This window comes from Narcine bancroftii, chromosome 9 (assembly GCF_036971445.1).
Source record: "Narcine bancroftii isolate sNarBan1 chromosome 9, sNarBan1.hap1, whole genome shotgun sequence".
Classification (NCBI taxonomy): domain Eukaryota; kingdom Metazoa; phylum Chordata; class Chondrichthyes; order Torpediniformes; family Narcinidae; genus Narcine; species Narcine bancroftii.
Genome location: NC_091477.1, coordinates 44,584,825 through 44,608,474, shown reverse-complemented (window position 1 = coordinate 44,608,474; position 23,650 = coordinate 44,584,825). Strand labels below are relative to the sequence as shown.

The following is a 23,650-nucleotide window of genomic DNA, read 5'->3' as shown; positions in this document are numbered from 1 at the left end:
TCCTGTGTCGGATGTCAGTCGTGAACTCTGACACGTACGAGAGGTGATGCTGTTGTTTGGCGGACCACAGATCCTTGGACATCGCCAGTGCCTGGGTGAGGGGCTTGTGATCCATGAAGAATGTGAATGGCCTGCCCTCTAGAAAGTAGCGAAAATGGCGGATGGCCAAGTACAGCACCACGAGCTCCCAGTTGAAGGTGCTATATTTTAGTTCTGGCGGGCGCAGCTGCTTGCTGAAAAAGGTCAGTGGGTGCCAATGTCCATTGAGCCACTGTTCCAGGACCCCCCCCCCGCCCCACCCCATGGGTGTACTAGTAGTTTCGTGTTGGCTAGGACCTTCTTCATCGCAACAAAAGCCCTGTCCGCCTCTTCCGGCCATGATAGAGCCTTTTCTTTGGTGACCATCAGCACAAACAATGGCCGCATGGTGCAAGCAACTCCAGGGATGAAACGATGGTAAAAGTTCACCATCCCCACGAACTCCTGGAAGATTTTGAGGGTGGGGGGTTTGGGGAAATGTTGGACAGCCGCCACCTTCTCCGGCGCTGGTGTGGCCCCAGCCGCTGAAATGGTGTGCCCCAGGAACTGGAGGGTCTCCTTGTCGAAATGGCATTTGGTCGCATTGACAATGAGGCCGAAATCCACCAGCTGAGCAAAGAGGGTGTGGAGGTGGGCTTTGTGTTCATCGCGGCTGCGGGTGGCAATGAGTATATCATCCAAGTAAATGAAGACAAAGTCCTTCCCAACTGCATTCATGAGACGCTGGAATGTTTGGGCTGCATTCTTTAGGCCAAAGGGCATATGCAAGAACTCAAAGAGGCTGAATGGGGTGATAATGGCCGTCTTATCCACGTCATCTGGATGCACCGGGATCTGATGGAATTCCCACACGAGGTCCACCTTGGAGAAGTCCCGTGCACGTGGAGGTTGGCGGAGAAGTTCTGTATGTGGGGCATCAGGTATCTGTCGGGAGTGGTTGCATTGTTCAACTGATGGTAGTCCCCGCATGGTCTACAGACGATTTCAGGACCATATGGAGCGGTGTTGCCCAGGCACTGTCCGAGCGCCAGACGATTCCATGTTCTTGGAGTCTGGAGAACTCCTCCTTTGCTTGCTGGAGCTTCTTGGGTGGCAGCCGTCTGGACCCAGCATGAAGCGGTGGGCCTTGCATGGCGATGTGGTGGAAAACCCCATGCTGGGGCATGGCAGCGTTGAACCGTGGCTCTAGGATGGCAGGGAACTTGCGGAGGACATCTGTGAACTCATCTCTGGTGGCAGCTACGGCAATGATTTCAGACCTGCAGGCGTCTGCTGTGTCCAGTCGTGTGGAGTGGATGGTTCGGGCGTTGACCAGCCTCTTGCCCTTCATGTCGACCAGCAGACCGTGAGCCCTCAGGAAGTCGGCCCCCAACAGCACTGTGCCCACGTAGGCTAGGACAAACCTCCAGTGGAACTTCTTCACGATCTGGATCTGTGCCCTGCGGGTGCCATAGGTCCTGATGGTGGAGCCGTTTGCCGCCCACAGGGTTGGACCTCAAGATCAGGTGTGAGTCTCTAATGTGGTGGGGGGGGGGGGGGGGGAGGACGCTCAGCTCAGCCCGTGTCCTCCAGGAATCAGAGGCCGGCGGATCTGTTTGTCACATGAAGAATGCTGTTCGTGTAGCCAGCCATCACAGCCATTAACAGCGACTGGCCTGGTCGTTTCCCTGAAACCCGCAGGGTTGGCGGCACTTATGGGCTTGTGCTCCCCAGCATTGGTGGTAGAAACACCAGAACATCTGGCCCTGCTCTGGCTTGGTCTGGGGGTGGGTGGCAGTCAGCTGGTTCCTGGTCGTGCCACCAGGTTGAAGGCTGCCTCGTTCTCTCACCTCATGAGCCAGCGGGCATCCGCACGGGCTGCTGCTTTTCTCGGGTCTGAGAAATCTTCATCCAAAAGGTGCAGCCGAATGTCCTCAGACAAGTAAAACAAAATTCCTCCAGGAATATTTGGCGGAAGAGAAAACAAGGTCTGTGGTCTTCCGCCAGGGCCAGCATTTCGTCCATCAGCGCCGAAGGACAGTTCTTACACCGGTGCTTTCTATGACCACAGAAATAGCACTTCTGGTGCTTGATAATGGCGGTAGTGATGTGGGATCCCACGTCCAAAAATGGTGGTGCCCGTGTTCCCCATGCGGTGGCCGCATTACCAGGGAATGCTTCGGCGCTTCACTGTGCAGTCTCCAGCGATTTGGCCAGGTCCACTACCTCCTGCAAGTTCCTATCACCCTTCTCTAATAGCCTCTGTCTGATGTAGCCAACACTAAACACAGCCACACACACATCCCATATTAGGCCTTTAAGGTGGGCAGCCGCAGAGACTTCTTAGCAGCCGCAGAGACTTCTTGGCAGTCGCAGACTTGCCCCAGCTGCCACAGTGCCCTCGTGTATTCATTGATTGTCTCACCCGGCACTTGTTTTTGGCTGCTCAGGAGGAATCATGCATATATGACATTCATAGAGGCCCGGTACTGCTTCTGAAAATCTCTTATCGCTTGGAAATCCCAGTGGCTGATTTAAGCAAAGGGTACTTCCCTCACCTTCTTCACTCTGCACATCGTTGCGCCTCATGAAAGCATTGAAGCAGTGTACCCACTAGTAAAATTTAGTTGAGACCTCTGGATCCTTAGGGTCAGTATCTAATCTATCCACCCATACTACCTTGTCCATGGTCTAAAATTAAGGTAATTAAATTATACAGCCAATCAACTACAATCAAACAGAGTCATGATTAATAGGCTTTAATCACCTTAAAGTGTCAGCACAGCTTGCATGTTGCTGACCCGGTTCCAAAGGAAGTACTGAGTGAGGGGGTTTGGCCGTAACAGCCTTTATGGGGATATCCGGGAGGTGTCACAGGTTCATGGGACAGGCCAGCCCATACAACATATATTCATCTATACACAAAGTGGTAGCACTACACATGCTTCTAAAATACAGATGATACCTTGTAAAATTATCGAGAATGCATATATGACTATATCGCACACAAGAATCCATAACCCAAATCGCAATTTCTTAAAAAACAAAATTTCTTTTAAATTGAAAGCTAGTAAAATATCCAAAAAGAGCTGTAAAAAAATGCTTCACAAGCAACTAGCTGAGTCCAGAAGTTGTTAAAATAGAGCTCAATAAAATTTTAGTTGTTAACTGAAGAAGATACTATTCTCAAACGATCTTGAGTATTAAAGAAACAAATGAGTCAAATTTTATGTTAAAACAATTAACATTATGTGTAAGAAAAGTAACTGTCTCTATATTTACAACATACTACAACAAACAAAAAACACAAGATTAAAAATTAACCTAAAAGGTATGACAAGGCATTAAAGGACAGCAAACAAGGTGCATTAGTCTCATGGACCATCAATTCCACTGAATTTATAAGTAGCATTTCTAATATGCATCTTGGTGAGCATGCTACATTGCCACAAAGACTTGAAAATACCAAAATGTAGTAATAAGAAAGATCTACAAAACAACAAACTAAGAAAAAGTGTACAAGTTCAAGTTTGTCATTCGATTGTACCAGTACAACCTGACAAAACAACATTCTCCGACCCAGTGCACAAATGTGCAAAACACATGCACAGACATTACACAGATGAATAATATATACACGGTACATATGCACATATATTAAAATAAATATTCTTAATAATAGTAATAAATAGTAAAACATTGTTTTAGCAGTCATTCAGCAGTTTCACTCCCCATGGGAAGAAGCTGTTCTTCAGTCTAGTGATTCTGGCTCTGATACTTTGTATCTTTTTCCCCATGAGAGTACCTGGAAGATGCTGTGTGCGGGGTGGTAAGGGTCTTAAATTGATTTTGGAGTCCACTTTAAACATCAATCCCAATAAATCATATCTATGTGGAAGAAGAGGTAAGGTAAGGAGACTCCAGTGATCCTCTCTTCTGCTTTGACCTGTGATCCAATGCTCTACAACACTGATGTGGCCACCTAGGACACACTCAATAGATTTCCTGAAAAAAGGTTGACAGAATGGTTGATGGTCACCTTGCCTGCCTCAACCTTCTAAGGAAGTACAGTTGCTGTTGCACCTTCCTAATAGGTGAGAAGACATTATGTGTCTAGGATAGTTCACTTCATCAGTGGACTCCATGGATCTTGGTGCTTCTCCACTACTGAGCTTTGATATGTACTTCAGCAGATGATTGTAGACTTCAGGAGGACAAAGGGTGACCATCTTCCACCACACATTAATAACTCAGTAGTAGAGAGAAAGAGTAGAGAGCATCAAGTTCCTCTGAGTCCACTTAAGTAGTGACCTATGCTAGACACACATCTCTTCACTTGTCAGGAAAGCGCAACAGCAACTGCACTTGCCAAGAACATTGAGGTGGGCAAGACTTCTGGCCTCCATCCTGTCAACTTTCTACAGGAGTTATATTGAGAAGATACCTGGAGGCTATAATCACAGTGTGGTTCTGTTGCTATAGTGCATTGGATACGAGGTTAATCCACAGAACCATAAGAGCAGCAGATAGAATCACTGGGGTGTCCCTTACCTCTCCAAGTGATCTTCCAAGATCGTTGTCTGAAGAGGGTTTGCAAAATCATTAAGGACCCCTACCACCCAGCACACAGTAATTTCCAGCTACTCCAGTATCAGTGCCAGAACCACCAGGCTGAGAAACAGCTTTTTCCGAGGGGCAGTTAAACTGCTAAATCACTGATGAATTAGTCATAATCTCTCTGAGGCTCTTTCTTATTTAACAATAATGATTTATTTTAATATTTGTACTACATATAAATCGCTTGTAAATATGTGTGCTAAGTCTATACAGTATATGCATTAGTATTTTTTTATACTGAGGACTGATAATAATAAACATGAACTTGAACTTGTGTTGTGGAGGGTGGTCATTTGTGATCCTCCTGAAGTCCACAATCATCTTTTTTGCCATGTCCAAGTTGAACCTCAGGTTGCTGTTCTCACACCATTTTACAAGATTTTCCATCTCTTCTTTGTATTTCAATTCATTGTTGTTGCTCATGAGGGTACTCTTCAGTCTTTCTATTAAGAAGTCCAGAATCCAGTTACAGAGAGGTGTCGAGTCCAAACGAGGACAACTTCTCCACCAACCTTTTGGGTATGATTGACTTCAGCTCAGTGTTTAACACAATGAACAGCACACTAGTGTGTGAGGAATTGTTCTCCAGGTGGGTTAGGACAGAGTGGACAAACAAGGCTATAACATTGTCAGTGGAACAGTTCCATCTGTAGGCAAATTAAAAAGCCTTTCCAGTGTTTCTGGGAGAAGCAAACATATACAGATGCTGTGCATAATATTGATATAGATTGAACACATTCACATGCTCATGAGAAATATATGGTGGGCAGGAAGGAACTTCAGAAAGGACTTAGGAAAGCTCAAAGTGGGCATAAGAAGGCCTTGGTGTGGTATTGGTTGATAATGTCATGAAATAAATGTGCTGTACGTGTAAAAGAGTTAATGTTGGATACTTTGAAACAATTATTATAACTGTATTAAGTAAAGGGAGAGTATACTTTTAAACAATTTCTGTGAATGTACTAAGAAATAAGCATTAGTCAAGAAAACCCCCACACAGACAGGTTAGCTGCAACTAACAACATTTAAGACAACAATCCATTATCACCTCCTCCTTAAAGCCACCTCCTGGTCCTCTGTACACAATAGCGCTATTACCTGCCGTTACACATAACGAGCTATTAAATGCAGCCCATTCATAAACAGTTTCCCACCCAAAAACAACCACCGGCACAAGCTTGTCAAGCAGAATGCGGAAACGTCAAAGACTGCAGAATGACCAACCGCGTCGATGATTCTACAGGGGCTTTGTTTCAGTATTTAGAATTCAGCTAACCTTGTTAAAATATGAAGATTGCTGGGAAAGCAACCATTTACATGTGCTAAGAGCCAGGCTAACAGTTCTGCACTGTCTTGAAGGACCTTTTAAACTACCTTCATCATGTACGCCGCAAATTCATATCTTTTAATTATATCATTGTAGTGGCGGCTACACTGCTCCTGCAACCAGACGGGATGAGCTCAGTGGGCAGACTAGTTTTTGCAGGCTGCTGGGCTGCACTTATACTCCCAGCCCGGACCTGGCTGAGAACCGCGCTGGAGGTGGGTGACGTCATCCGGGTGTCACGTGGTCACCAAGCGCAGGTTTCTGAGCCCCGAGCTGAAAGGAAGGGAAACCCTCGGCGGCGCCACTTTGGCTGGCTGCCCCCCCACGTGGCTTACAAGCAGGGCTGGTTCACCTGCCTTGTGGTAAGTCGCCACACAGCACCCCCACTCCCCCCATGTCTTTTATTGCCAGGCGGCCTTGCTTCTTGGGCTGGGCAACGACCACAGGCTCGGTGGGATCGAGGTGCGGTGGCTTCAGCCTATGGTGAACAGCTCGTGCCTGCTGCCCAAGTCCAGCATGAACGTCGAGCCGGAACGCTGTATAACCCTGTACGGCCCCTTGTTCGGTCGCTGCAGAGGTGCTGCGGTCGGGCCCCGCTGAACGAAAATGAACTCCGCATAAAGCAGCACGCCAGGAACATGAGTCAGGCGGGTGACATGCCTGGGTGGCAGTGGAGGGTCTAAGGAGTCCAAGCGTGCCCTGAGGTGAGGAAGTAGTTCATGTGGCGACTGCTGGGGATCGTGAGGTGCATTAACAAGCTCACCAGGTAGTGCCAGCTGCGCACCGTAGACCAGCTCAGCTAATGATACCTGCAGATCTTCCTTGGGAGTGGAGCAGATGTCCAGGAGCACCCAAGGCAGTTCGTCTGTCCAGTCGGGACCGGTGAGGCGTGCCATGAGCGCCGACTTAAGGTTGTGGTGCAGACGTTCGACCAGTCCATTGGCCTGCGGGTGGTAGGCCGTGGTGCGGTGTAGCTGTATACCCAACTAGTTGGCGAGCTGTGCCAGAGTGCAGATGTGAACTGGGTACCCTGATCGCTGGTGAGGTGAGCTGGGATGCTGAACCAGGTGACCCAACCATGCAACAGGGCTCGGGAGCAGGAGTCGGTGGAGGCATCTGGCATCGGGTTCACCTCGGGGCAGCGAATGGTGCAGTCCACCACCGTTAACAGGTAATGGTTGCCCTGGGAAATGGGTAAGGGCCCGATGATGTCCACGTGGATGTGGCTGAACCATTCCCGGACATGCTATACAGGCGCCCTGGTGTGCCTGTGCACCTTGGACGTCTAGCAATGGGTGCATGTTCTGGCCCAGCCCATGATCTGCTTCTGCAGCCCATGCCATACAAACCGTTCTGCCACCATCTGGACCGTGGATCTGATGGACGGATGTGAAAGGTTGTGGATATAATGGAAGACCTGCCTGCGCCACTGCTGCGGAACCACTGAGGTGCCCAAGAAGATATCGCACAGAATGGTGCCTTTGCCACTCAGAGTCAGGAGGTCTCGGAACTGCAGGCCGGTGATGGCTGTCTTGAAGACCCTCATCTCCTCATCAGCTTCCTGGTCCCACGCGAGCTGGTCGAAGTCGAGGCCAGGCGTCAGCGCACAGATAGCCGGTTGCGAGAGTGCTTCAGTAACCACATTGTCCTTCCCCCCCTTGTGCCGAATGTCAGTGGTAAATTCCGACACGAAGGAGAGGTGACACTGCTGGTGGGCCGACCAGGGATCCTTTGTCATCGCGAGGGCCTGGGTGAGGAGTTTGTGGTAGGTGAAGATGGTAAAAGTTCTCCCCTCCAAAAAATAGCAGAAATGCCACACCGCCAGGTACATGCCCAGTAACTCGCGGTCGAAGGCACAATACTTGCGCTCCAGTGGGCGGAGCAGGCGGCTGAAGAATGCCAGCGGCTTCCAATGCCCATTCACCTGCTGCTCCAGAACGGCACCAACGGCTGTGGCAGAGGCATCGACAGAGAGTGCCATATGCAGGTCAGTGTGCGGGTGGGTGAGCATAGCGGCCTTCGCAAGAGCGTCCTTGGTGGCCTTGAATGCGGTGCAGGCTTTTGGATTCCAAGTGACCGTCTTGTGCTTGGCTGCGATGAGGGCGAACAGCAGCTCCATGATGCATGCAGCTCCCTGGATGAAGCGGTTGTAAATGTTGACCATACCCACGAACTCCTGCAGCCCCTTGAGGCTGTTTGAAACTGGGAACTCCCTGATGGTGTCAACCTTCGCAGCGGCGGGCGTGGCTCCTTCAGCCGTGATGTTATGGCCCAGGAAATGCATGGACTCTTTCCCGAACTGGCATTTGGCTGGGTTGATGGTAAGGCCAAAGTCGGCCAGCCGGGAGAAAAGGGCATGTAGGTGGGCCTTGTGTTGCACCCAGTCCTTGCTGGCGACAAGGATGTTGTCCAAATTAATAAAGACGAAATCCAAGTCCCTGCCCACCAAGTCCATGAGGCGCTGGAAGATCTGAGCGACGTTCTTGAGCCCGAACGGCATGCGCAGGAATTCAAACAAGCCAAAGGGCGTGATGATGGCCGTCTTGGGTATGTCCTCAGGGTTCACCAGAATCTGGTGATATCCACGCACCAGGTTAACCTTGGAGAAGACCCTTGCGCCATGCAGGTTGGCTGTAAAGTCCTGGATGTGAGGGATGGGGTAACGGTCAGGAACGGTTGCTTCATTGAGCCATCGATTGTCTACGCAGGGATGCCAGCTGCCGGAGGCTTTCAGGACCAGGTAGAGCAGCGAGGCCCATGGGCTGTCAGACTGCCAAACGATCCCCAGCTCCAACAGATGCAGAAACTCCTCCTTCGCTACATGGAGCTTGTCAGGCGAAAGCCGGCGTGCCTTGGCGTGAACCGGTGGGCCCTGGGTGGGGATGTGGTGGAACACCCTGTGGCATGCCGAGGCAGCAGAGAACTGTGGCTTGAGGAGTGTCGGGAACTCGTCCAGGATCTGCTGGAACTCATCTCTGGGCATGCTGATTGTGGCCATCTGTAGTTGCTCCAAGCAGGAAGCATCGAGGTGAAAGGCCTGGAAGGTACAGGCATCCACCAGGCGCCTACCTCGAATGTCCACCAGAAGCCCGTGTGCGAGGAGGAAGTCTGCACCCAGAATGGCAGTTGGGAGGGACAAGACAGTGAACCTCCATGCAAAATTCTGTTGGCCATTCTGGAAGTGGACTGTCTTGTCTCCATACGTCCCAATTGCCATTGCATTGGCCGCAGGGAGGGGAGGCCCACGAGGTCGGTTCCTGGATTCGATGGCCGTGACCGGTACAACGCTGATCTGGGCTCCAGTGTCAACAAGGAACCGCCGACCGCTGACTGAGTCTCACAGGTAGAGAAGGCTGTGTCCTTGGCCAGCCGCCGCAGGCATCAACAGTGCCCAGCCTGGTCATTTCCCTGGAATGAGCAGGGCTGACGACACTTCTGAGCCTTGGCTCCCCAGCGCTGGTGGTAGAAGCAGAGGCTTAAAGCGGATGCTGTGACCTTGGATATGGTCTTGGGGGCCGGGTGCTCTACAGCAGCACTAGGGGCGTGCCTCGTGACCTGCTGGACCACTGACCCTTCTGAGAATCATGCGAACCATAGCTCTTGGGCCTTCTGGGTGACCTTCCTCGGGTCAGTAAAGCTCTCCTGAACCAGCAGCGGGCTGATGTCCAAAGTGGGCAGTTGGTGTGCTCACCCATGAGTGCGAGCATCTTGTCCATCAGTTCCATCAGGGACCTGTCCCCCAGGGCGTAGATGTGCACCACCCGAGCGACACGCTGGTGTCTGGATAGTCCGAAGGACCCGGTAAGCACTCGCTTGATGGTCTCGTACTTGTCCTCAGCGGCTGGGTATTGAACAAGGTGCAGCACGTGTCTGGCCGTGGCAGCAACCACATGGTAGAACTTGGTCGTGTCAGACGAAATCTGGCGGAGGTGAATCTGGGCCTCCACGTGGACGAACCAGGTCTCTGGCTCCTGAACCCAGAATTCAGGCAGTTTCATGGCTATAGCACTGATTCCAGGCTCGCTCATGATGGGTTCAAAGACGTTTGAACCAGTCAGGGTCACCAATTGTACCGGCGGCTACACTGCTCCTGCAATAACACAGACAACCAGACAGGTTGAGCTCAGTGGGCAGACCAGTTTATTGCAGGCTGCTGGGCTGCACTTATACTCCCAGCCCAGACCTGCCTGAGATCCGCGCTGGAGAGCGCTGATGTCATCCAGGCGTCACGTGGTCCCCAAGTGCGGGTTTCTGAGCCCTGAGCTGGAAGAAAGGGAAACCCCCAACGGTGCCATTTTGGCCGTCTCCCCTGCCACGTGGCTTACAAGCGGGGCCGGTTCGCCTGCCTTGTGGTGAGCCGCCACATTATGTACATGTAGAAAGCCAATCGATGATAACCATTTTCCTGCCTTTAGAAATGAGCAAATACTGACTGCAACACCTCAGCCTGTAACAATATTCTCAAGGAAATAGTTACCTAATCATATGCAGTAAAAATGCCTTATTGTATTCTATAACCTTGTACTTTGAATGAGGTTCATCAGTATAAGGGAGGTGACCTTGTCTACCCAACCCTATTTCCTACTCATCCCGCTGGCATTACTCTAATAAATTCTGTGTGCTGTACTTTGTGGTTTGGTTGTACTTCTTGTTCCTTGACAGGGCTAAGCTATCCCAAGGCATTCTATGCGTATGTGAAGAACAAAAAGATGACGAGAATGAAGGTGGGGCCACTAAAGGACAAAGGAGACAATGTATGCCTGGAGACAGAGGAGGTTGGGGAGGTCCAAAATTAATACTTTGCTTCAGTATTCAAGCAAAATGACCTTGATGAGGGAGAGGTTGAAAAAGAACACGCCTGTGTACTGGATAATGTGGAGATTAAGGAATATTGGATCTTCTTAAAAACATCGAGATTGAGAGGTCCCCAGGCAAGTTATACTCCAGATTACTGTGGGAAGTAAGATAAAAGATTGCTGGGGCTATGATCTTTGAATCCTCTTTGACAGCAGGGAAGGTGCCAGAGGATTGGAGAATGGCAAATGTTGTTCCCTTGTTTAAAAAAGGTAATAGGGAATCCTGGGAATTATAGACCAGTGAGTCTTACATCAGTGGTGTGCAAACTATTGGAGAGGTTTCTTTAGGATAGGATCTTTGAGCACTTGGAGAAGTACAGTCTACTCAAGGATAGTCAGCATGGCTTTGTGAAGGGAATATCGAGCCTAAATGAATTGTTTGAGGAGGTAACAAAAGAAATTGAAGGTAGGGCAGTAGATGTGGTCTACAAGGATTTCAGCAAGGGATTTGACAAGGTCCCCCATGAGAGAGTCATCCAGAAAGTCAATGAGGTATAGGATCAGTGGAACCTTGGCTGTGTGGATAAAAAAATTGGCTCACAGGAAAAAAAGGAGAAAGTAGCAGTGGAAGGAAGGAAAGTATTCCACCTGGAGGTCAGTGACTAGTGGAAAGCCACAAGGATCTGTTCTGGGACCCCAGTTCTTTGTGATTTTTAATAAATGGCCTGAAGAAGCAGAAGGATGTGTCAGTAATTTTGCAGATGACACGAATGTTGGAACTGAAGCTTGTCAAAGGTTACAAGAGGATATAGAGATGGTGCAGAGTTGGACAGAAAAGTAGCAGATGGAATTCAATCAGAATGTGTGAGGTGTTGCAATTTGGAAGGACAAACCAGATGGCTGAGTACAGAGTCAATGGTCAGTTATTAGGAGTGTGGATGTACAGAGGGACCTTGGGGGTTCAAATCCATATATCCCTCAAGGTCACCAGAGTGATAGGATCGTAAACACACTGCTGAATGATGTTCCAGGAATTGCAGCATGCCTAGATGACATCCTAGTAATGGAAGCACATGTTCAAAAATTGTTTGATCATCTTGATTGCATTTTCAGAAAATGCCACAGCCAGCCATCGCTACTGAATATAGTAGCTGGTCTCCGTGACAGCCTGCTCCATGTCTGGGATAGGCACTCTGGGTACAGGTTCTTGGAGGACACTGGAGCCGAGATCAGTGTCCTCCCTCCTTTGGGCCACGATACACGGAATAGGAAGGCGGGTACACTGCTAACTGCAGCAAACAACAGAGCCATTTGCACATACGGGATTCAGTCCATACCCCTGCAGTTCGGGTCCAGCAATTTCACCTGGACATTCATCCAAACCACGGTATGCCAACCATTGCTCAGATTGGATTTCCTCAGGGCCCAGTCCCTACTGGTCGACGTGAAGGGGAGACAGTTGGTGGATACCAAGACACTTCAGATGTTCTCCCTGCCCGACATAGTTCAGGGACTGCAGGAGGGCTTTACGCTCAGGGGTATTGGTTTTCCCATACCAGGCCATGTTGCAGCCGGTCAGCACACCTTCCACCACACATCTGTAGAAATTTACCAGGGTTTCTGGTGTCATACTCAACCTCTGCAAACTCCTGAGGAAGTAGAGGCACTGATGTGCTTTCTTCACGATGCCATTGGTCCAGGAAAGATCCTCCAAGATAGTGACTCCCAAGAATTTAATTTGCTCATCCTCTAATCCCCCAATGATCGCTGGATTGTATACCTCTGGCTTTACTTTCCTGAAGTCAACAATCAGCTCCTTAGTTTTGGTGACATTGAGTGCAAGGTTGTGGTTGGTGAACAGCATAAAACAAACCCTGGGCTCCTCACATTTGTTGTGCAACATGTGCCGTCAACCTGAGAACTTGGCTTAGAGGTGTTCATAAGTCATTGCCATTTGCAGTCCCAAAGAAATGACGAGAAAAGTAGGACCATGTGGCAGACTGTTACTTCTGTCTGACTGATGCATCTAGCTTCTCTGCTAAAAATAAGAAATCTATTGAATACTCCAAACTGCCTTCAGCCATGAGACCAATGCTGCATGCTGACAGTTTGCCAGTTCTGAAGCTACCAGAGCCATGGAGCATTTAAAGATGTTGTTGAAATTTTCTTGGAAACTACAGAGCACCAAACTACATCCAGCTGATTCACAACATGCTTCAAGCATACAAAACCATGAAGTGCAATGTGTCATTGAAAATGCATTTTCTCCATTCGCACTTGGACGTCTTCCCTGCTGATCTTGGTGCAGTCAGTGACGAACAGGGTGAAGGGTTTCACCAGAATACGCAACCAAAAGAAAAGCAGAATCAGGCCAACTGGAATCCATCAATGTCGGCCGACTATTGTTGGACACTCACACCAGAGACATCAGATGCTGACTACAAACGAAAACCAGCAGCAAAACATTTTTCCGTCAGTTGAACAATACAATGTGTCAGCTTTATTACGTGATTAAACATGCTAAATTCAATAAAAGTTCATTTAATGTTTCTCCAACTTCCTACGTGATTCAGCAAATCTGATAGTATCTTTATGTTCAGCTTTAAGTTGTCTATCATAATCACCAATTTTTTTTTTCAGGAAGCAAACCTTTTGAAAAAAATTGTTGTCCAATATGGTCAGTGAGAACTCAAGAGTCTGTTTCTATGCTGTATTTCACTTGGGCACTAGTTCAAGAACATTCACACTTAAAATAATTGATAGCCTGATGTTTCCTCTTACAGAGTTACCCTCTAGGAGAGGAGAGTTCTTTTTTCTGTAATACCTAGCATAAAGATGTAAAAAGCATCTGTACAATTTCTGGAATTTAAACATTAAGTAAAACACATTTCAGTGGGAGATATATTGCTGAATGAAACCACAAAGTGAAAAGAATCTTCATATTTTACATATAACTAACATTTTTACATTAAAACACAAGCTATAAAGAGAAACACTGAATAATAGAACCATAGACTGTTTTCAGCCCAACAACACATTCCATAGTTTGTGTTGTCTGCATCACTCTTTGCACAGCAAAAAGACAGCATTTATAAATCTCTCAAAATTGTATGTATCCAGGTATGTATGTCCAGGTGACTTGCTCTCTACCTGATATATGGTAATGATCAAAGCTCAGATTCCAGTTAAACTCTGAGCTGAACTTCCTCAAAGTGCTACTGTGGATTATGTTAGAGACTTGCAATGCACATGGTTTAGCATCAACACATCACCAATCTTGCTGACATTTATTTGTAATTATATTTTTTCTATCTCTCTATTTTAATTATAGTTTACTCCAGTCAACAATCTACTCTTAAAATAGATGTTTACATGTTGCACCAGTTTATAATTCACTTTGAACTTTAATCACTACCTTCTTTAAGACAGATAATTTAAAAATATGGCAAGACATAACAGCCAATTATTTTAGTGCCTTTCTTTGATATCAGAATTAATTATTTTTTTCCTTTCTCAAAACCTTGATTTGGGCTGCATCCATGAATGTTTCTTATTGACCTTTCACTGAGACTTTAACTGCAATGAATACACCCACTTAATTGAGTTTGTATATTGTGCATAGGAAGCTGTCTAATTGAATCTAAATTGACTTGGTGATAAGAGGTAAAGGTTAGTGGTGGAAGGATGTTTTTCCAATGGGGAGTCTATAATTAGTGGCGTACCCTTATTAGAGTCAAGAATGTGTAAAATGCCGTCTAGCCCAACCTGCTCACACCAACCAATGTCCCACCTCACCTGCCTGCATTGGCCCATATCCCTCTAAACCAGTGGTTTTCAAACTGCCCCCTCAACTCACATTCCACCTTAAGCAATCCCTTTGCCATAAATGCTCTGTGATTAGTAAGAGATTTATAGAGCGCGTCAAAAGAACCAAAGACTTGTTGATCCAAACCAAGGCTTTTATTAACTAAAAGACTAGAGCATATCACATATAGGTCGTCCAGTCCAGAATGACCTGGTCTGGCTAGGAGCAATCCTTTAAGACCTGCCAGTAGATGTGGCTACACTCTCAGCCAATCACAGTCATCCTACACTACAATCTGTACATATACACATTGGTGATAAAATCTGTACTATCACATTCACCCCTTCTTTGAGAACTGACCCCAGGGTGGATAGAGGGCTGTTTAAAAAAAAGAAAAAAGTGCCCGGTGGAGGTTAGGGGCTGTACTGGTCAGGGGGCCTGACCATCCGGCGTGACCACCGTTGTGCCAGGATTAGGGTCACTGGAGTCGTGTCACTGGCAAGCTCATAGGGTGCAGCCACTGCTGCGCTCAATTCCCCAGTGGCGTTGTCGACAGTCTGGCCTGACCTGGTGGGGTGGTGCTGGCACATGACCTGGGGGGGAAGGAATTGGGGGGGAAGGAATTGGGGGGGAAGGAATTGGGGGGGAAGGAATTGGGGGGGAAGGAATTGGGGGGGAAGGAATTGGGGGGGAAGGAATTGGGGGGGAAGGAATTGGGGGGGAAGGAATTGGGGGGGAAGGAATTGGGGGGGAAGGAATTGGGGGGGAAGGAATTGGGGGGGAAGGAATTGGGGGGGAAGGAATTGGGGGGGAAGGAATTGGGGGGGAAGGAATTGGGGGGGAAGGAATTGGGGGGGAAGGAATTGGGGGGGAAGGAATTGGGGGGGAAGGAATTGGGGGGGAAGGAATTGGGGGGGAAGGAATTGGGGGGGAAGGAATTGGGGGGGAAGGAATTGGGGGGGAAGGAATTGGGGGGGAAGGAATTGGGGGGGAAGGAATTGGGGGGGAAGGAATTGGGGGGGAAGGAATTGGGGGGGAAGGAATTGGGGGGGAAGGAATTGGGGGGGAAGGAATTGGGGGGGAAGGAATTGGGGGGGAAGGAATTGGGGGGGAAGGAATTGGGGGGGAAGGAATTGGGGGGGAAGGAATTGGGGGGGAAGGAATTGGGGGGGAAGGAATTGGGGGGGAAGGAATTGGGGGGGAAGGAATTGGGGGGGAAGGAATTGGGGGGGAAGGAATTGGGGGGGAAGGAATTGGGGGGGAAGGAATTGGGGGGGAAGGAATTGGGGGGGAAGGAATTGGGGGGGAAGGAATTGGGGGGGAAGGAATTGGGGGGGAAGGAATTGGGGGGGAAGGAATTGGGGGGGAAGGAATTGGGGGGGAAGGAATTGGGGGGGAAGGAATTGGGGGGGGGAAGGAATTGGGGGGGGGAAGGAATTGGGGGGGGGAAGGAATTGGGGGGGGGAAGGAATTGGGGGGGAAGGAATTGGGGGGGAAGGAATTGGGGGGGAAGGAATTGGGGGGGAAGGAATTGGGGGGGAAGGAATTGGGGGGGAAGGAATTGGGGGGGAAGGAATTGGGGGGGAAGGAATTGGGGGGGAAGGAATTGGGGGGGAAGGAATTGGGGGGGAAGGAATTGGGGGGGAAGGAATTGGGGGGGAAGGAATTGGGGGGGAAGGAATTGGGGGGGAAGGAATTGGGGGGGAAGGAATTGGGGGGGAAGGAATTGGGGGGGAAGGAATTGGGGGGGAAGGAATTGGGGGGGAAGGAATTGGGGGGGAAGGAATTGGGGGGGAAGGAATTGGGGGGGAAGGAATTGGGGGAGAAGGAATTGGGGGAGAAGGAATTGGGGGAGAAGGAATTGGGGGAGAAGGAATTGGGGGAGAAGGAATTGGGGGAGAAGGAATTGGGGGAGAAGGAATTGGGGGAGAAGGAATTGGGGGGGAAGGAATTGGGGGGGAAGGAATTGGGGGGGAAGGAATTGGGGGGGAAGGAATTGGGGGGGAAGGAATTGGGGGGGAAGGAATTGGGGGGGAAGGAATTGGGGGGGAAGGAATTGGGGGGGAAGGAATTGGGGGGGAAGGAATTGGGGGGGAAGGAATTGGGGGAGAAGGAATTGGGGGAGAAGGAATTGGGGGAGAAGGAATTGGGGGAGAAGGAATTGGGGGAGAAGGAATTGGGGGAGAAGGAATTGGGGGAGAAGGAATTGGGGGAGAAGGAATTGGGGGAGAAGGAATTGGGGGAGAAGGAATTGGGGGAGAAGGAATTGGGGGAGAAGGAATTGGGGGAGAAGGAATTGGGGGAGAAGGAATTGGGGGAGAAGGAATTGGGGGAGAAGGAATTGGGGGAGAAGGAATTGGGGGAGAAGGAATTGGGGGAGAAGGAATTGGGGGAGAAGGAATTGGGGGAGAAGGAATTGGGGGAGAAGGAATTGGGGGAGAAGGAATTGGGGGAGAAGGAATTGGGGGAGAAGGAATTGGGGGAGAAGGAATTGGGGGAGAAGGAATTGGGGGAGAAGGAATTGGGGGAGAAGGAATTGGGGGAGAAGGAATTGGGGGAGAAGGAATTGGGGGAGAAGGAATTGGGGGAGAAGGAATTGGGGGAGAAGGAATTGGGGGAGAAGGAATTGGGGGAGAAGGAATTGGGGGAGAAGGAATTGGGGGAGAAGGAATTGGGGGAGAAGGAATTGGGGGAGAAGGAATTGGGGGAGAAGGAATTGGGGGAGAAGGAATTGGGGGAGAAGGAATTGGGGGAGAAGGAATTGGGGGAGAAGGAATTGGGGGAGAAGGAATTGGGGGAGAAGGAATTGGGGGAGAAGGAATTGGGGGAGAAGGAATTGGGGGAGAAGGAATTGGGGGAGAAGGAATTGGGGGAGAAGGAATTGGGGGAGAAGGAATTGGGGGAGAAGGAATTGGGGGAGAAGGAATTGGGGGAGAAGGAATTGGGGGAGAAGGAATTGGGGGAGAAGGAATTGGGGGAGAAGGAATTGGGGGAGAAGGAATTGGGGGAGAAGGAATTGGGGGAGAAGGAATTGGGGGAGAAGGAATTGGGGGAGAAGGAATTGGGGGAGAAGGAATTGGGGGAGAAGGAATTGGGGGAGAAGGAATTGGGGGAGAAGGAATTGGGGGAGAAGGAATTGGGGGAGAAGGAATTGGGGGAGAAGGAATTGGGGGAGAAGGAATTGGGGGAGAAGGAATTGGGGGAGAAGGAATTGGGGGAGAAGGAATTGGGGGAGAAGGAATTGGGGGAGAAGGAATTGGGGGAGAAGGAATTGGGGGAGAAGGAATTGGGGGAGAAGGAATTGGGGGAGAAGGAATTGGGGGAGAAGGAATTGGGGGAGAAGGAATTGGGGGAGAAGGAATTGGGGGAGAAGGAATTGGGGGAGAAGGAATTGGGGGAGAAGGAATTGGGGGAGAAGGAATTGGGGGAGAAGGAATTGGGGGAGAAGGAATTGGGGGAGAAGGAATTGGGGGAGAAGGAATTGGGGGAGAAGGAATTGGGGGAGAAGGAATTGGGGGAGAAGGAATTGGGGGAGAAGGAATTGGGGGAGAAGGAATTGGGGGAGAAGGAATTGGGGGAGAAGGAATTGGGGGAGAAGGAATTGGGGAGAAGGAATTGGGGGAGAAGGAATTGGGGGAGAAGGAATTGGGGGAGAAGGAATTGGGGGAGAAGGAATTGGGGGAGAAGGAATTGGGGGAGAAGGAATTGGGGGAGAAGGAATTGGGGGAGAAGGAATTGGGGGAGAAGGAATTGGGGGAGAAGGAATTGGGGGAGGTTGGGTTGAAAGCACTGTTGCGTCTGATCCGGCTTGGGCTAGATCACTTACTGAGATGCCTGGGTACTCAACATAGGCATAATGCGGGTTCGCATGGAGCAGAGTCACTTGGTCAACCAAAGGGTCATTCTTTGAGTACCGGACATGGCGTCATAGGAGGACCGGCCTGGGAACCGTGAGCCATGCCGATATGGTTGTTCCCGATTCGGATTTCCTCGGGAAAGAGAACATCCTTTCATAGGGGGTGGCATTGGTCACAGTGCATAGGAGGGAGCAGATGGAGTGTAGGGCACTGGTGAGCACGTCCTGTCAGCGAGAGGTGGGGAGACCTTTGGACCGGAGGGCAAGCATAAACACTTTCCAGATGATAGCATTCTCTCTTTCGACTTGCCCATTTCCGCATGGGTTACAGCTGGTGGTCGTGCTTGAAGCAATACCACGGTCCAGAAGGTACTGCCGCAGCTCTGCGCTCATAAACAAGGACTCCTGTCACTGTGGATGTAACTGGGGTACCCGAAGATGGCGAAGATGCTGTGCAGGGCCTCTCTGACTGAGGAGGCAGTCATGTCCGAGTAGGGCACAGTGAACAGGAAGTGGGAGTACTCGTCGATGGCCATAAGGATGTCGGTATTACGGTTGGTCAACGGTAAGGGCCCCTTGAGGTCTACGCTGAGATGCTCAAAGGGGCAGGTGGCTTTGATGACACGGGTGTTCTCCGGACGGAAGAAGTGGGGCTTGCACTCAGCGCACACCAGGCAGGCTCGGGTCATGGAGCGTATCTCCTCGACCGTGTAGGGCAGGTTGTGAGCTTTGACAAAGTGCGCGAACCTAGTGACCCCTGGCTGACAGAGCTCCTCGTGTTGGCGCAAGTCCCCCTGGAGAGCGCATCTGGCGGGTCTTGAGTTTACCAGGCCAATACAGTATGTCATAATTAAAGGTGGAGAGCTCAATTCTCCACCTGGCAATTTTGTCATTCTTGATCTTACCTCGGTGGGTATTGCTAAACATGAAGGAGACGGCGCGTTGGTCGGTCAGCAGTATAAAGCGCCTGCCAGAGAGGTACTGTCTCAATGACGTACTGCTTCGACTTTGGCCTGGGCCTCCTTCTCAACAGAGGAGTGTCGGCTCTCAGGATCCTGGAGGGTTCTGGAGAAGAAGGCTACCAGCCATCCGGCCTGGTTCAAAGTGGCTGCCAGTGCCAAGTCGGACGCATTGCTCTCGACTTGCAGCCATTGAGGTCGGGACTGGGGCCTGGTTGGATGTTGCTTCGTGAGGGTGAACATCATTGCGGCGAGGGTGGGTTGTACCTTCCATGCTCAGTGTCTGCCCCGTGACGTCAGGCGCTGCCGCGCAGTGGAGCCATCGCTCTTATTGGACAAGAGCTCTGAGGAAGAAGTGTTTGAATCGGAGAGTGGCGATTGGGCTTCACACGAGGCATTGTGTTTGACTGCAGCCATTTTGGAGCGACAGACTACAGCAAAGTGGCCGTTTTTAAGGCACATCTGGGACCTGGATTTTCTCGCCGGGAACTGGGACCTGCTGTGCTTATTCCTCCTGGAGAGATAACACTTCAGGATCGCATCAGGCAGTGCAGCGGCAGCCAACAGGCCATCGGTGTGCCAGGGGTTATTAGGGTAGAGGGAAGACATCCTACTCACATCAGAGCGTGGGGTCCAGCCCCAAGAGTACACATCTATACTTAAGACCGCAGCCTCCATTTTCTCTGCGATCCAAATCACGTCATCGAGGTTTTCTCCCCCGTGCTCTAGCAGGCACTGCTTCACCTCATTCGATTGAACCCCGGCCACATAGACACCCTGAATGAGATCATCTGTGGTCTCCGCAGCAGTTCTGTCTGTGCAGGCACAGTCCCTGCCCATTGCCCTTAGTGCCTGAATATAAGCTCTACAGGACTCACTGGGCTGTTGCCTCCTTGTTGCAAGTTTGTACTGAGCATAGACCCTGTTCATCGGTCGCTCATAGAGCCCTTTCAGCATCTTCATGGCTGCGGCGTAAGTGGTCACGTCATGGATGCTCTGGTAGACTCTTGGGGACACCATAGTCATCAATATTAGTAGTCGACGGTTGTCCTCTATCACAGCAGGGTCAGAGAACTGTAAGTATGTTTCGAAGCACCTCACCCAGTGCTTAAAGTCATTCGAGGCTGTAGCTGACTGTGGGTCGATGTAGAGGCGTTCCAGCATAGCATACGCTCCATCCCTTCAAAACCTTTTAGTTAATAAAATTCTAGAGCGCGTCGAAAGAACCAAAGACTTATTGACCCAAACCAAGGCTTTTATTAACTAAAAGACTAGAGCCTATCACATGTAGGTCGACCAGTCCAGAATGACCTGGTCTGGCTAGGAGCAATCCTTTAAGACCGGCCAGTAGGTGTCACTACACTCTCAGCCAATCACAGTCATCCTACACTACAATCTGTACATATACATTGGTGATAGAATCTGTACTATCGCAAGGTTGCAGTGGTTCCACATTTTTGATTTTTCTTTTATTAATTAAAAAGGTAACTGATTAGAGGTAAGGGTTCGATTAGAGTTAGCTTTACTTCTCAGGTTTGTTTTCCTTTATTTTATACGTTATTTCAATAAAAGGGCTTAACATGGTTGTATGGATCAATTCAATTAAATGTTTGAGGTATTACAAGCAATGATTGATTAGTTTTATCTACTTTTTTATTGTTTTTTCCATATGTGCTTACTTGTATACAAATAAATTATGTAATTGTCAATTTTGTATTTATGCTTATATTATTATGAACTAACAACCCTTTGAATTATTTTTGAAACTAAAGGGACTTCGTTAGCGCTAACACAGGAACAGCAATGGTAAATTCACCAATGGTAAATTCAAAATCATTTTTTTATTAGACTATTAATAACATAACATTTCCTTCTTATATCTAAACTTAACTCGAAATTTAATCCCACTATGTGTGCGCGCTTGTGTGTGAAATTAAAGTCCCACTCTGAAAAGTCAATCTTGAAAAGTTCAGCATCATTTTAGTCTTGCTTGAAGGTCTTAAATTCTCAGTTCAGAAGAGTTATAAATCACTTTTAAACATCATATCTTCAGGCCTCTTTACTCAATGTAGCTATTTGCTTCCATGATGAACTCACAAACCCAGACAAAGGTTAAACAAGTGTGGTTATCTTCTTCCACAATGAAGTCACAAACTCGACAAGAGTTAAATGAAGTGGCATACAAAAATAGAAACAGTAGACTCTTTTCAATCTTCTTCAGCATGATGCTGAAACAAGCCATGAAAGACCTCAACAATGAAGACGCTGTTAACATTCGGTACCGCACGGATGGCAGTCTCTTCAATCTGAGGCGCCTGCAAGCTCACACCAAGACACAAGAGAAACTTATCCGTGAACTACTCTTTGCAGACGATGCCGCTTTAGTTGCCCATTCAGAGCCAGCTCTTCAGTGCTTGACGTCCTGTTTTGCGGAAACTGCCAAAATGTTTGGCCTGGAAGTCAGCCTGAAGAAAACTGAGGTCCTCCATCAGCCAGCTCCCCACCATGACTAGCAGCCCCACCACATCTCCATCGGGCACACAAAACTCAAAACGGTCAACCAGTTTACCTATCTCGGCTGCACCATTTCATCAGATGCAAGGATCGACAACGAGATAGACAACAGACTCGCCAAGGCAAATAGCGCCTTTGGAAGACTACACAAAAGAGTCTGGAAAAACAACCAACTGAAAAACCTCACAAAGATAAGCGTATACAGAGTCGTTGTCATACCCACACTCCTGTTCGGCTCTGAATCATGGGTCCTCTACCGGCATCACCTACGGCTCCTGGAACGCTTCCACCAGCGTTGTCTCCGTTCCATCCTCAACATTCATTGGAGCGCTTTCATCCCTAGCGTCGAAGTACTCGAGATGGCAGAGGTCGACAGCATCGAGTCCACGCTGCTGAAGATCCAGCTGCGCTGGGTGGGTCACGTCTCCAGAATGGAGGACCATCGCCTTCCCAAGATCGTGTTATATGGCGAGCTCTCCACTGGCCACCGTGACAGAGGTGCACCAAAGAAAAGGTACAAGGACTGCCTAAAGAAATCTCTTGGTGCCTGCCCCATTGACCACCGCCAGTGGGCTGATATCACCTCAAACCGTGCATCTTGGCGCCTCACAGTTTGGCGGGCAGCAACCTCCTTTGAAGAAGACCGCAGAGCCCACCTCACTGACAAAAGGCAAAGGAGGAAAAACCCAACACCCAACCCCAACCAACCAATTTTCCCCTGCAACTGTGTCTGCCTGTCCCGCATCAGACTTGTCAGCCACAAACGAGCCTGCAGCTGACGTGGACATTTACCCCCTCCATAAATCTTCTCCGCGAGGCCAAGCCAAAGAAAAGAAGACTGGGTGGGCTGGGGAAGGAGACCGGGTGGGGGGGGCTGGGGAAGGAGACCGGGTGGGGGGGGCTGGGGAAGGAGACCGGGTGGGGGGGGCTGGGGAAGGAGACCGGGTGGGGGGGGCTGGGGAAGGAGACCGGGTGGGGGGGGCTGGGGAAGGAGACCGGGTGGGGGGGGCTGGGAAGGAGACCGGGTGGGGGGGGCTGGGGAAGGAGACCGGGTGGGGGGGGCTGGGGAAGGAGACCGGGTGGGGGGGGCTGGGGAAGGAGACCGGGTGGGGGGGGCTGGGGAAGGAGACCGGGTGGGGGGGGCTGGGGAAGGAGACCGGGTGGGGGGGGCTGGGGAAGGAGACCGGGTGGGGGGGGCTGGGGAAGGAGACCGGGTGGGGGGGGGCTGGGGAAGGAGACCGGGTGGGGGGGGGGCTGGGGAAGGAGACCGGGTGGGGGGGGGCTGGGGAAGGAGACCGGGTGGGGGGGGCTGGGGAAGGAGACCGGGTGGGGGGGGCTGGGGAAGGAGACCGGGTGGGGGGGCTGGGGAAGGAGACCGGGTGGGGGGGGCTGGGGAAGGAGACCGGGTGGGGGGGGCTGGGAAAGGAGACCGGGTGGGGGGGGCTGGGGAAGGAGACCGGGTGGGGGGGGCTGGGGAAGGAGACCGGGTGGGGGGGGCTGGGGAAGGAGACCGGGTGGGGGGGGCTGGGGAAGGAGACCGGGTGGGGGGGGCTGGGGAAGGAGACCGGGTGGGGGGGGCTGGGGAAGGAGACCGGGTGGGGGGGGCTGGGGAAGGAGACCGGGTGGGGGGGGCTGGGGAAGGAGACCGGGTGGGGGGGGCTGGGGAAGGAGACCGGGTGGGGGGGGCTGGGGAAGGAGACCGGGTGGGGGGGGCTGGGGAAGGAGACCGGGTGGGGGGGGCTGGGGAAGGAGACCGGG

The 23,650-nt window shown here is 50.4% G+C and overlaps 1 protein-coding gene across 1 annotated transcript in view; it reads right to left on the bottom strand.

Moving 5' to 3' along the window:
* The window catches only part of LOC138743479 (ran-binding protein 17-like), a 726,783-nt gene that overhangs the window by 702,147 nt on the left and 986 nt on the right, over window positions 1–23,650 (bottom strand). The gene's annotated exons all lie outside the window — the stretch shown is intronic.